General features: G+C 45.5%; 1 protein-coding gene across 4 annotated transcripts in view; it reads right to left on the bottom strand.

Moving 5' to 3' along the window:
- LOC111875247 (PDZ and LIM domain protein 3) overlaps positions 1-14,688 on the bottom strand; it is a 45,478-nt gene that overhangs the window by 14,722 nt on the left and 16,068 nt on the right. The gene's annotated exons all lie outside the window — the stretch shown is intronic.

The following is a 14,688-nucleotide window of genomic DNA, read 5'->3' as shown; positions in this document are numbered from 1 at the left end:
GAAATTGTGTATGGTAACAGATTATTCTCCAGCTAAAACAGACTAACAGTTGGGGAGCCTCTGGAAAATATGTCTGTGCTGATTATCAAACTTTTGAAGTTCCCTGATGTGTCTTTCTGCCATTACAATCGGTTTGCCACGTTGCGTGTGAGCCACTTCAGAGAGTGGAAGTTTACTTCTGAAATCAACATGCGTGTTTGTGATTCCTTTGAAATGCCTTTCATCCCACGTGAGAGATATATGTAGAAGGAACGGGCTCCGTTTCGGTAAAGTAAACACACAAATCTGATTTTGCATAACATCTCACGGAGAACAGAATCAGAAATTTCAAGAGTGGCCCATTATTGTTCCCCATATTTCTGTTCCTTTAAACAAAATGGCGCAAGTTTCTGCACTGTTATTGCCTTGCGTTATGTGACTGACAACTTAAACATTCGCGTCCATAAGAAGTGCTTCGTCCGAATTGAAAATACGCGGTTACTATCATCAATATGGACACCTGAGGGCTGTTGTCCTGGCGATTTGAGATCTGAATTTGCAGACTCGAAGACATGAAGGGGAGGGAGTGTGTTCAGTATGGCAACGTGAACTACTCAAATTGATTTCAATGTCGGATAAATTCTGCACTTTAATTGTCATGTGAGAGGGTTGTTCGAAAGTAGCGGCATGCTGACTTACTGCCCTCAAGAGATTTGTATATGAAAACTCTTTCTCTTCCTTCAATGAGTATTTTAATTACAAATGTAAAAGTACTTGAGTACATCGATATTGTATAATACAGGTTTATGCTTAATGTATACCTTTTAATGTTTTATAATGTATCTATGAGTATTATATATCATGTAGTACATGGGCTGTTGACTAATGCACTGCTGCATTATGTATTTAAGCTGTCATGGCAGTAACCACATCCACAGAATGTAATTTCTTAATGAATCTATGGTGAACTAATGAATGAATGTTATAATGCGGAGAAGAATTCGTATTAGGGAAATCCATAAACCTGCGAACTTTTCACTGCAGTCGGTGACAGAACTTCAGAACGATATCCGAAGTGATGACGTCAGAGTTCCGATGTTGGATACGGACTAATTATGCTACTCGTAAACCGAAATATTTAACATAGTGAAAACATTCATGCATACCTCGTGATAATGCGTTATATCGTGATATGAGATTTGAGATATTCATGGCGATAAAAATGTAGATATGACACCGTGTATTTTGGTATGTGACTACCAACGCTTCGGATGAAACTGCTGCCTCTGTCTTCACAGTTCAAATTCTGTTTGGTTCACATCAAATCCACCCTGAAAATGAAGGTTCTATGTCCTTCCGAAATGTTTATACCCATCTACCAGAGCACATGACGTCATAACGCGAGAGACCACAATCTAAATTACACTTAAAACTTGCGTTAAAGCACCGTTCCTCGTCCTACATCCATTGCTTTCGAAATGTTGGGTTCCACTGAATATATTAAGAAGAATTTCTGAAGATAACGCTCAGCACATGTCTCGTGCAGTCTATAAAGGTTTTGCTTTACGCTGATAGACTAAACACCATTTGATGCAAATTGGCCAGGTGCTCATGTATAATGGCCACCCGTACAGACGCCCCAGCCTGACAATGACCAGATGTAACCTCACCGTAGCCATGTCTGAATCTCTGAACACATTACAACAGCTTCACAGGAACTCTGTTCTTCCCAGACAAAGCTTCAGGCTGCAGTGGCATGGATCACCAGTTTTCAATACCAGACGGAAGGCTGACTACAGAATTCGCGCCAGAGCCATCTTGTTATTTAATATTTAATACTTTAAACAGAGTTACATGTTTCTGAAGTGACTTTCTCAGGGTAATATGTAACACAGCACCAGTGGCGCTTTCTATTCATGAATTCGCCTAGGCGTCCTGTTTACGGTCAACAAATTGGAATTAGCTTTTTCAAGCACAGTGGTAACTATATCTACCATGTGATTTAACACTAAAAACTCCGACCTTTGGACAGAGTATACTATTGTGTTCCGTACGAGTCTCAAAATAAACGCCGATTATTTCTATAAAAGAAATTAACCGCTCGGACTTCCTATGGAGACGCGATGCAGGTAACAACCGATTTTTAAAATAAAAATATTATGTTTCTGGACATTATCCATCGTCCTGTATTTATTTGAAACACAACGCATCGGGGACTGGATTATGTCTCCGTCTTCAGATAAAACCTACCGGTTTCCGAAACGTCGTGTTTTAAATTAATGCAGAACGATGGATAATGTCCAGAAACATACTACTTGTACCAATTTACCACAGGGGGAAAGCGGTAGAGTAGTTGGTTGAGGCACTATGCTACAAGCCGGAAGGTCGTGGGATCGAATCCCGATGAGGTGGATTTTTTCAACTGACCTAATTCTTCCAGCCGCACTATGACTCAGCCTCTAACAGAAATGAGCACCGGGAATCTTCTTGATGGTAAAGCGCGGCCGGCGCGTAAGGCTGACAACCTTACCGCCGTCTTTGATCCGACTGTCTAGAAAATGTGGGAGTCTAAACATCTCACAACCCTATGGGCCTCCACGGCATGGTACAGGGATAGCTTTACTTGCTTACTAATTTACCATCGACAAAAACTTTTAATCTTACTGAATTTTTAAATATTGTTTAGATAAATTTCTGGCCTCAGTGAATTACAGCAGTGCAAGTGCGTCACGAAAATACACAGACACACTGACATGACATAATCGATCTTAGCTTTGCAGGCCTGCCAGGTGAACAGAAGGGCGAAAGCTGCTCGAAACACAGCCGATAGGCCTGCACTCTGCTGTCCCACATGACACCCGTCCTCATACTAGGCTACATGTACTATAACACGCAAGTCTGTTTCTGGTCTGTCTGGCTACGCTGGCAAAAAGTCGGATTATACAGCGCCGAATGGCAGTTGGAAAGACGCAGAAAGAATATAGTATGGCCTTTGAGGTACTGTCCCGGCATTTCTCTTGAGTGACTGAAGAAAACTACGATAAACCTTAGTTAGGGTAGCTGGTATAAAATTCGAGATTTGAACCCAGTGTCTTCCGAGTACGAACATGCGTGTTAACCACTCCACAGGACGTTCCGTGGATGAGTCATGAACTGGAGACACTTCCTCGGGCTTTAAGCATTACGCCTTCTGGCCTGTTCCACTCCACAGCCAACGTCAACAAGCACCAATCTTTGTATTGTTACCTCAGTAGAGGGATAATACAAATATAAACAAAAACACATCCATACCGGAGTGGGATTCGAACCCGAGATCTCAATAAACAGAGGTCAGACACAGCAGGATCGCACGGCCAGTGTTATCAGTGTACAGGAAACGGAAGTTACTTCACGGAGACCTTCGTGCCCGACGGAAGACTAACGTCAGAGGCTCCCTGCAGAACTGTGTGGGTGGCCAGCTTCACGAAGGGCAGGTTCATACGAACTTGCAAACGACCCAAATTCAGCCATTCGTTCTGAAGATCCACATCCAACAGTGCCCTTTGTTTGCCCGTGCAATTCCACAAGAGCGAAATTAGTACAGGAATTCTCATTATCTTAGTTTGATCGTTGCTGCGTGTTGAAACGGGAGGGCCATAGTTAACATCTGAAAGTTGAGTAAAATGCGCCGCGCCCCCCTGCTCGTAATGGGACAGGCCCACGCCTCTCAGGTGGCGAATCTTCATGTCCGACGCAGCATATATTTTTAGAAAAAATGAAACATCGAAAATCTTTGAAAGTGCCATGTAGTTCAAACTCAGTTCACACCCACACAGAACTGAAATAAAAGAGCTTGCTGAAGTCTTTATATTTCGTTGTGTGTTTTTTTATGTTTATCTTGATGCCACAGAAATCGAGTGCGCCGATCCCAGTGGCCGCGCGTCTAAGGCATGAACTTTCTTCGCGCACTCGAACGCTAGGATCGTGGGTTCGAATCCCACTCAACGCATGGATGTCTGTGTGCGTTTATTCTGCGTTTGTGTTGTCCTGTGTGTAGGTAGCAGCCTTGCGATGCGGCTGATCCCCCGTCCAAGGAATCCTATCCACTGTGTGTACGATTAAGGAACTGAAAAAGCGGCTAAGGCCCAACAAAGGCTGTAGAGCCCTAGGTAGGTAGGTAGGTGGGTGGGTGGGTAGGTAGAACTGGGGTGCGAGCATATGGATTTCATACGCGTGGCTCTGGATAAGATCCAGGGGTGGAACTTTATGAACACAGTAATGAACCTAGGGGTTGTAAAAAAAGATGACTATTTTCTTGACAAGCTGAGCGACAATTAGGTTTTAAGGCAAGACTCCGACAAAAGTTACAGAAATTGGTTGTAAGAGGACACGTCAACAGACGGCAGCAGTTCGACACCAATAACGGCAATGTTCCAAACCGCTAGAACATCCGGGCGTATTGACTGACGATACGCACAATTTCGACCGAATTACAGCCTGCCTGGCGCGTCTCCTAGCGACCAGTTCTGCATCTATATCTATCTGTAGCTCGGTCTACTTAATGCCAGATTATTCGCGATTACAAATAGGCTGAGGCTCAAACGTAAAACTAACAAACTATGAACAAGGATTATGAGAATCCGCGTTGAGAGAGGACCTGCGTGACCTGGCAGCTGACAGAAGTCGGATGCTGTGGGAAACTTTGCCCGCACCACCTGATCCAGTCGTGGACCGCAGTTTTATTGTCCCCACTCCGCCAGGCCAATGCGCTTACCTACTTTCTAAGACTGTTCCCCCACCAGCAGCAAGTTGGTGACCGGCCTTCTGAGGTATTGGCATCAGTACTATTACGCCAACGCTATCCCTGTAACAGACCATGGAGGCCCATAGAGTTATGAGACGTCGAGGCTCCCATATTTTCTAGACAATCGGCTCACAGATGGCAGTAAGGTTGTCAGCCTTACGCGCCGGCCGCCCTTTACCCCCCCAGGAAGATTCCTGGTACTCATTTCTGTTAGAGGCTGAGTAGACCCCAAGGCCATAGTGCGGCTGGAATGATTGGGTCAAATGAAAAGTCTGATGGACTCATCGGGAATTGAACCCGCGACATCCGCTTTTATCATAGAGCCTCAACCAACTGCGGTCCTTTTTCGTATTTCTTTGAACATCGAACAGCTCCAAGAGAGAAGTTGTGTCAGAGTGAGCAACAGAGCCTAGTGTACTCGTAAGACTGGATACCCCAAAATGTACTAAGCTGAAGTGACTGTACTATTCTCTCTCTATGGCTCTACAGCCCCTGAGGACATTGGCCGCTTTTCTATACAGTCGGCAAGACTCCTTGTACGGGTGATCAGCCTGTCGCAAGTCCGCTACCTACATACACAACAACATAAACACAGAGTAAACGCACATCCATGCCTCGAGTGGGATTCGAACCCACGATCCTTGTGTTCCAGCGGGCGAAAACAGTTCATGCCCTAGACCACGCGGCCACCGTGACCGGCCGACTCTCCTTTATACAACCCGAAGTTCGGACCAAAGCCCTCATGTCCCTACGTCACTGATAAAGCAGTCGTTTTTTTTTAACTCGCTTAGTGGGGGGTGGAGTCTAACTGGGTCCACTCGGCACGGCGGCCACTGATTGGCCTATTGTACCTGCCCGGGTGATTATGATAATGGAGAATTTGGTGGAATGAAGATTGGCAGGGGAAACCCAAGTACTCGGAGAAAACCCACCCCAGCGCCACTTTGTCCACCACAAATACCACTTGACCAGACCCGGGACTGAACCCGGGCCGCCGCGATGGGAAGCCAGCGGCTAACCGCTTGAGCTATGGCGCGGCCTAAAGCAGTCGTTAGTCACCCGGGAAAGTCGTGTTTGAAGCATTTCCCACAAATTTAGGCACACATGTCAGCGCACAGAAGATAAGTCACGTAACGCGTAATCTTGTCAGTAAGAGACTAAAATGGTCCTGAACAGATCATTGAGGGGATGTATCAATTTACAGGGTGACTCTGTTTATTCTGCGGCCGAGAGACAAAACTGTTGGCCCGGCTGCTTAGTGGAGAGGGCTTTGAATTGTGCAATATTATTCCAGCAGTAAAATTGGGAAATTCTGAAGCGAAGACTTTCCAAATAATCTCATTTAGCGAGGCACCGTAACATTGTCTTAGGGCCAGTCGCCTGGACAGTGAAATTATTTCCCTTCGCTCATTATACAAGCCTCGCCCTCACTTAGTAGCGGTTCAGCTGTTCTGGTGCAGCGGTTTGCACGCCTCTTCCGTATCTTCTGAGAGGGCATTTTCTGGTCTCTGCATCTCGCCATTGTTGTGCCGTTCTGGAACGTTCTTGACGACGCTGATTGAGAGATCGCGCTTCTGCTGAGCTGTTCTCCTATAATTGCGGTTTCTGTTGGCGGAATTTTGGCTGCCTGTTTTCTATTTATAAGTCCCCACTTTAGCGTGCACAGGCTCACATGGGTCCGCCGCCATATCCCAATAAGTTGCTCTCGCTACGTCCGTCGGTTTTATATTACACATCGACGAGAAGAATGGACGCTTGCATACACGACGCCTCAACACGCTTCAGGCTTATAGGTACGCTGTTGCTACGTTGTCCACAGTCAGACCAGAAGGGCACCTCTGCGGCCCGCGGCCTAAATTCAAAGTGTTTATGTCACGTTCACCATTACGTCCTTCAGCAGTGTTCAGGGCAGACACTTAGCGTCAGCTTGTAACATGACGGAGAAACGCAGTTATCAGTTATCCGAATCAACGATAGGAATTTGATAAATAAAAAACGTGCAACAAAATTACGTGTTCAGTACAAAGAAGTTACTGCTCGTGAGACAACTGCAAGACACACGTCACTTCCGCTTCCTTTAGCCTGGCTGCAACATTCGTATACGGCATTGACACCAACTGACAAGCACAAGTTACGCAACAATGTTGACTACAATTGTCCAATCAGTGTCACCAACATAAAGACCAGGTTAGCTCGAGCGAATGTGTTTTCGGTATCCAAGCAATCGGTCTGATGTCTACTGCATGTCGGGTCTGCAGAATAATCAGAGCCACAGAGTTTAACAATAATCTGTGATCCTACGGCAGCTTTCCATTCTTCGTGACTCCGCGAGGAGTCGCAACGCGGCAAATCTGCATGCAGACCCGTGGTTACGAATTTAGCGCAGTGAAAATCACGCACTGACTCCTATGCACACAGACCCGAACACTAAAACACAAACACAACGCAAGAACCTGCCTTCTGCTCTGCCTTCGGTGATTATAACGAACTTGCAATGATTTACCGAAGTCTTACTGTAGTAGCGCCGTGCTTTTACTGTATTGTCTTCCCAGCAAAATGATATTTTCTCCGAGAGAAGCAATCGCTTTCTGGCTGTAGATAATGAAATTCCATCATAAGGTTAGGTACCGAGTCAAATTGAAATCCTTCGTTAATGGATTAGCCTTAAAGCATTAAACGTTTCGCTAGACATTCTTCAGGGTGTTAAATCGAATCTACAGATGCTGTGAGTCAGTGTTAGTGGCGATAACAATTAGTATAAGCGGTGCCCATATACATTTAAATTTAGAACACTCTCCTCACCCACAGAACGGCAGACTCCTCGTCATAATGTGGTCTAGCAGCCATGTCCATCCTGCATGGACCACAACCAGCGCCGAACTGCAGCGGCAAGTAGCGGCGAGGGGTTGCGCAAGGGAATCTGGTTCGCTCTGCCTGCCCGCCCATCCCACGGTACACTCACTCTATATCGCCGCCGGCCAATGCAGCCCGCTCCTCCACAACTTGGCCGCAATCGATTTTACCCTTCTCGCCGATACCGTTTAGATGATAATATTAAAGGTGAACACATTCATCCCTCTGTTAACTACAACAAGCAAGAGTACCTGTCTTGGCTGCATTATGTCACTAACTCCAGAATCGCAGGGCAAAGACAGAGAAGAGATTCTCTGAAAATGTGACGCAGTTCACGAATCTGGGAACGAACGTAACAAGTCAAACCTTCATTCGTGAGGAATGGTCTGTGCCGAGGGGTTGTAAGGAGGACAACTGGAGAAAAATTGACCAGTTGAAGGGGAACCGCCACTCAGAGAAGGCTTCAGCAGTGAAACATAGTAATAGTCATTGTTAGAAGCCGTTACCAGGCAATTACTAATAAAGACACTGAGGGTTGGAAACGACTTAGCGTGTGCTGAAGTGAACTAGAGAGCTTGTAAATTAGTGACGGCGCTGTAGTTAAGTGGAATTACTAGTTGTGTGTTATAGAGGTCAATAAATCAAATAACCACTCTAAAGCCCCGTCGAGAGTCACCCCTTCTCGTGACAATACATACTGGAGTTGCCGTGTGGAGACATCTGCACAGCAATTTCAGAAGTTATTTCCAATGCTCATCACGCCATGTAATGCAGTGTAAACACGCGTCATCGCCACTGTTACTAAAAAACAAGCAAAGTTGACGTACTCGCTCTTGTCACGACCCCTGTGCCTTTCTTACGGAGGAAGTTTTGATGAAATAAGTTGACTTGGACTCGAAATCAAGCATTTAGCGTCAAAACTGACGATTTTCCCGTGAACTATCTTTCCAAACGTGACGTAATATTTCTCTGCCAGTTTGCCGCATGACGACCCGCTGTCGGGAGACAGGGTGGGACAGACTGCAGGGATACTCTAACCGTTTTTCGTCAGTGAGGCTTCAAGCGTCACACGTTGGTCGCCACCTTTTTCTTCTGTAACCGCTCACTTCGTTGTGCCCTTACGTTGGTTGCCCTTATCACCGTCCCCCTTGTTCCTACGTTGTGCTCCGCTTATCACCGTCCTCCCTCTTCTCGTGGATGTCGAGAAGTTAGGTGGGAAGGAAGGAGAATTGTGGTTGTTGGAGCTGGTAGGCGAGAGCTCGCTTCCTGTACACCTCGCGAGTAGGTAAAGACAGGAGTATCTGGGTTCTGTTCGGTAATTGGTAGAGCTGAGTTCATATCCCGGGTCTTATACGGGTCTGGCTCGGGCAGGGCAGGAAGAATCTTTCACTACAATCACACACACCTCTTTAGACCGTTGCACTTAGTAATCATTTAATTCCCTCCGGCTCACTGAATACAAATGAATCTATTAGTAACACTTGTTTAGAACTTTACTTGTAATACTTTTACGGAAGGGACGTAGTCGTAATTTTGTGTCCGACTTTGCCGAAAGTTGGATGAAAACTCCCTGAGGTGGAGTGCACTCTCTCTGAATCCTGAGGTCCACGAACCCCAGACTCCAGGAGAAATCCACTCCTCCACTTTTGCCATTGGTTAAGTTTTCAAACTAGGAGGTTCCCTAAATTTTGAATTTCCAATCATGTTGCTTTGCTATGTGATTCTGGCAGATGCTGACCTGACGCTAAGGTTGACAGCCCCTTGATGCATTACGACCATGGGATGAGGCTCCGGCCGTCCCACTTCTAAGTTATAGCTGTTCCAAGCTGTCAGCTCTCAAATTCTCAAAGACTTTCCGACTTTGCTGAAACTGCCAGAATTCCAGGAAAGTACCAGATGTTACTTCCTGTCCACATAGCAAAACTTGAGCTATGTCCCTTCTGAGTGTAAGAGTTGGCTATCTTCCGGATCTCTTTGTATTTACTTGATATTTACTTAATATAGGTATAATTAATACAAATAGTCCACCAATTAGAATGAACGGTTACAATACCGCAGGCTCCTAACGCTTCGCGATTTAACGACCGATAAGACAACAGTGGGGTTTCCCTATCCATACATCAGTTCACAGATCCAGGTATCTCAATTAGCTCGTTTAAACACATTCATTCACTTCTTAAAAATGAACTGCTTTATGTGGCGTTAAAATGGAAGAGGCGCCATATTATTAACACTAAACATTACAAAATGAAATACATACACGAGGGCATATGTTGAGGCATAACCCGTCTACCGGGGCTCTCGGCTTTGAAAGCTGGCTCGTCTTCCAGCGCTTCCAATCGTTTGTCAAAGAAAAAGTTTATCTCAACCATCAAGTCCACGTTTCTCCTGATAACAGCAAACATGGCGACAATGCGTTGCAATATGGCGACTTAATCGCGCAACCGCCCTTTATTCAGAATATGTCCGTAAGTGACAACTAAACAAACAGTACAAAATCAAATTTTGTAAGTAAAATATCATACAAAAACGTGTATGTAAAAGTGTGCGCATATATTTATATGTTCATTGATGCAGAACACTGTAGTCGCATGCTTTGGTTTAAATTTAAATTTTCGTCTTAGAGTCTGGGTTGACTACTGGGTCAACAATCGGCGGTCCTGCGATGAGTTAAGGTGCAACATAAGCAGCGAAGGCACGAGAGAACAGCCACGGAACCCTCTATCTGTGACGGGTCTGCATCTGGTTGTTTTACATGTGATGGATGCGCGTCAGACTGACTGCCAGCCAGACAACTTGCAATTCCTACTGAAGCTATGTACGTCTTCTGTTTGCTTCGCTAATGTTCTTGAGCATGCCTAATTATTACGTTGAGGAATCCTGTGTCAAGAATAAGAAAAAAAAAATTCAGCGCATGAGAAAACAAAGACAAGGAAAACAAATCTGTTTATCTCATTTGTTTGTAATTTATGTAGAGAGATTCTAAGTTCCTCACACTATATACAGTATATAGCGTCGAGTGATGAGAGGGCGAAGCACGGTTGGGACGGAAGGTGAAAGAGAGCGATTATGACGTAATTTGTAGTACCACGATGGGCTGAGCAAAAGCACGAAATCTCTCAGCCAAGATTCGAACGGAAATTTCCCGAGCGTGTCAGTATCCTCAGTGCTTCAGTCAGTTTATGGGCAAAACGAGAGCTGGATACCGAAACAAGACACAAAATCGTAGAGATTTCAGCAGACCAGGGCAAAGTGGGGCTGCAGATTGTGGCGATGACTTCCCGTCTTTCCTACGGCGTGATGGAGCTCGTGTGCACTGCGGCCCAGGGACCATGAACAGAAATAGCCCGGGCATGTGGGCATGTTGCATCACGCGCACCGCGGATACATAACTTCAAGTCCATTTTCTTCAAACTAGGCTTTCCTTCCGCTGCATTTCCGTCTGCCAAATCGATAGGCTATGTTCATTCAATCCACGCCAACAAAAGGGGAATCCCCTCTCTCTCAGAGCTGTCTGCCGCCCAGTATCTGGACATTGTTTAACGGTTGTACGAACGCACGGTGGCAGTAACGGGACGTGCTAGAGATTCAGAATAGCTGCTGACTGGACAGAGGGCACAGGGGCCACATGACGTGGCGTCCTAGTATTTCAGGTTAAACGTCTGTATCACTTCGTACGAAGCAAAAACAGTTAGAATCACTGACTCGAGTAAGCTGTCTCGATTGCAATAATAATAATACCAAGCCGGTTAGCATAGCGGTAACGTTCTAGACTCTTATGCAGGAGGTGCTCAGTTCGAATCTGCGTCGGTACATTGTCTATCCTGACTGCACCCTACGTGGATTCCCTCAGTCCCTCCAGACAAATCAGGTCATGCCCGCTTCAGTCCATTTCATCAGGCACATGTCGGACTTCTAAGGCCACGGTTAGGAGTACCTTTACGAGACAGAATGTCAGATCAGCTGGAGACTAAGATGGCGGTGTCAGTTAAATTAGGAACAACATGTATAGAGGCCAGGAAGAAGGAAGAAGAGAGAAATGATCGCCTCGTCACAGGGTCTATTTAATGTCTTTAAAACCAGAGGACTAAATCGTGAACCCTTGCAATGGTCGTACTGAAACTCTCCGCATTCAGAGGTACTTTCAGGAAGAGATGAGACCAGACACACAAATGAGGATGCATAATGACAGTTTGGGGACCAGCCATTGCGTAAGTTGCTAAGCAACCAGTACAGGGAACGGACAGAAGCATCTCAAAGTGACACGCCGGAGCTGCAATCAGAGACGCCGCCATCAAGCAGTCTCCAGCGCCATAACTGCCCACAGAAGTGATCTGCTAAACTGTCCCAGTGTATTTCTCATAACAGTAATGCTGCAATTTATACGTCAGGCTCACTGGGTACTGGGACTTTGCTCGTCCGTTATTCTAAAAAACTAGAGAACACAGGCTTTCGAAACTGGATCTGTTTCCGTCCTCAGGTGAGGGTACTTAGGTTAGCTCTTTCTAAGGGACCCAACAGAGTGTCTCTCCCTTCACCTGAGGACGGACACAGATCCAGTTTCGGAAACATCATGCTCTCTAGTTTTTAGAATACCGGGCGATGGACAAAGCCAAAAAACCCAGTAATTCTGAGTGTTACACACCAGCAAAAGAACCCTTTAGAAATCTAAGAGTTGTGGAATGCATGCATAGATAACAATTCTGGGAAGTTAGTTTTGTTTTTTCTAATTAAATCGAAAACCAAAAGACTTAAGGGAGAAAGTGCATTGGAAATGAAATTATGCTTCTTCACAAATTTTGCTTGAAAAGGAGCATATACAACTCATGTAAAATGCCCGTTATTGTTGTCAGATGCTAACAAAATTTGAATTGTTTCCATAAGGCAAAATGTCCATGCAAATCCATTCAGCGGCTCTCGACTTACATGTGGACACCGAAGCAGAAGGATGCATTTCAGCAAACACGACAAGAATGACTTCTCTAAATCTCAGTAAACCATTCCGAATGTCTGCAATCAGCTCGATTTGTTATCAGGAAAACTATGAAGTGTAGTAATAGCAGTAATGTTCAGTGCACGCTACTACAAAATTAGTTTAGAACAAATCTTGCGTTGTGTGTCCTTGTGTAATGTCACGCCTTCTTTGTTTCTGGCAGGTGTTGCTCTTGGCGAGCACAAAACTGCGTCATTCGAATGTGTTTAGTGGACTCACACATCGCATGTTCGGAATTTGGCAGTGAACATCCACTGACGTGTGTCCTATGACTTCAGCCGAAAGTGATAAGAGTTTTGACATCCCCGAAAACATTTCAGGCAACTGAAATGTGAGCATTCGGTGACACTGAAACTTCCTGAAGCAACAGCAAGTTCGGTGGAGTTAAACTAAGCGACCTTCAGCGCACAAGCTCAGCCAACTTCCTGCCGGTCGTTAAAAGCACGATCTTCTAGATTCTAACTAAAGCCGTGTGTAGTTCGGAGAGAACCCGAAGTTTCGGAGATACATACCTCCTCCACCGTCAGCGTCGAAGAGTAAGCCAAGCATGAAACCAGCACAAGTAGGGAGGAGTATGTTCCTCCGAAACGTCGGGTTCTATCCAAAATACAGGCGTTACAATCCGGAAAACCGAAATCTTCGTAATCCCAGCCATGCTAACATCGCTTCTGACATTAGCAAGACACGAACTATCGCACTGAGCTTAACAAAGCCAGGGGGTGCAATCTTCATTCCACCAATTGCTCCACAATCACCCTCACCTATCATCTGGGGATGGTACAATAGGCCAGAAGTGGCCGCAGTACAAGGGACTCAGGCCCACCCCACCAGCAATAAAAAAATGACACCAGAGGAACGTCCGTGTAGCAGGAAAGTAGGCTGCATGGGCCCCGCCAGAAACGGCTTCTCTACAGTTCACTCTTTAATTGTGTACTTTCATACTTCATTCGCTCACTCTCACAGTCGGTACAGCCATTCGCTGGGGTATCGGCCCATTGTGTGCCCCTTATCTATAGAGGAAAACAAAGGAAAATGTGAAAATCGGTTTATGCCCCGAGCGAGATACAAAGCCGCTATCTCAGTTTTCGAGCAATGTAAGTTACTGTTTAACCCTGTAAAGCAGAGCGCATTTGTGTGTTCCGTATGGTTCTCACAATAAACAGCGACTGTTTCCCTAAACAGCATTAACCGGTTGGGCTTTGTAGCGGAGACGTAATGTGTTTCCTGTGAGGTACGGACTGAATCTCTTATATTATTTGTGTTCCGTATGGTCCTCACAACAAACAGCGACTGTTTCCCTAAACAGCATTAACCGGTTGGGCTTATTACATGACTCTAAATCATATCCTCAAACTCCCTTGTCCCTCCTGATGTTAGATCTAAACTTGCAAGAACGTCCTTTGTTTGTACGTCACGACTCCTTTGCAATGCAAAGGAGTTTGCATCGTGTTATTAGGTAGGCGATGTAACTACAGCAACATGTAAAGAAGGTACGTTGGTACAGCAGCAATTAAGGCTATCCTGACTGAGGTGTTCCTTGGTTTTCCTCAGTCCCTCTAGGCAAATTCATGAATAGTATATCGATTACGCAGAGACTACGTCCTTCCAAATCCTTTAAAAGGCATGAGTCATTAATCATCCTCCCATTCGCTGCTACAGAGTTTATCTAGAGGAACATCGTAAAACAAACCACGGAGAGCAGACATAAATAACGTGGAACATAATCAACAGGAGCAGTAAAATTTAAGAAAACGTTCGAATGTCCCAAGGGAGGCTCGCCATGATACCTGCGCTCCTGAGAAGGGTCACCTCTTGTGTGATCTGTTACTCAATCCTCTATCCTGTGATGAAATTCCCACCACACTATGAAGCGGTTGTGTTTTGCGTAATCTCAAGATGCCGGACTTCCTGAACATGCGAAATGGACTGCTCTTGGCGTCGCGTTTGCGATCATGATTGGCGGTCAGCCAGCAGTTCCAGATATTTCGGGGTACTCCACGAAACACACACCCCATCCACCCACATGGTCCAGTTGGAAATCTGCCCATTTGTATCTCCACACACACCAAGTTACGATCAT

The sequence above is a fragment of the Cryptotermes secundus genome, unplaced genomic scaffold (genome assembly GCF_002891405.2).
Source record: "Cryptotermes secundus unplaced genomic scaffold, Csec_1.0 scaffold526, whole genome shotgun sequence".
Taxonomy (NCBI): Eukaryota; Metazoa; Arthropoda; class Insecta; order Blattodea; family Kalotermitidae; genus Cryptotermes; species Cryptotermes secundus.
The sequence above is the reverse complement of the archived record's forward strand: the minus strand, read 5'-3'. Positions and strand labels throughout refer to the sequence as shown.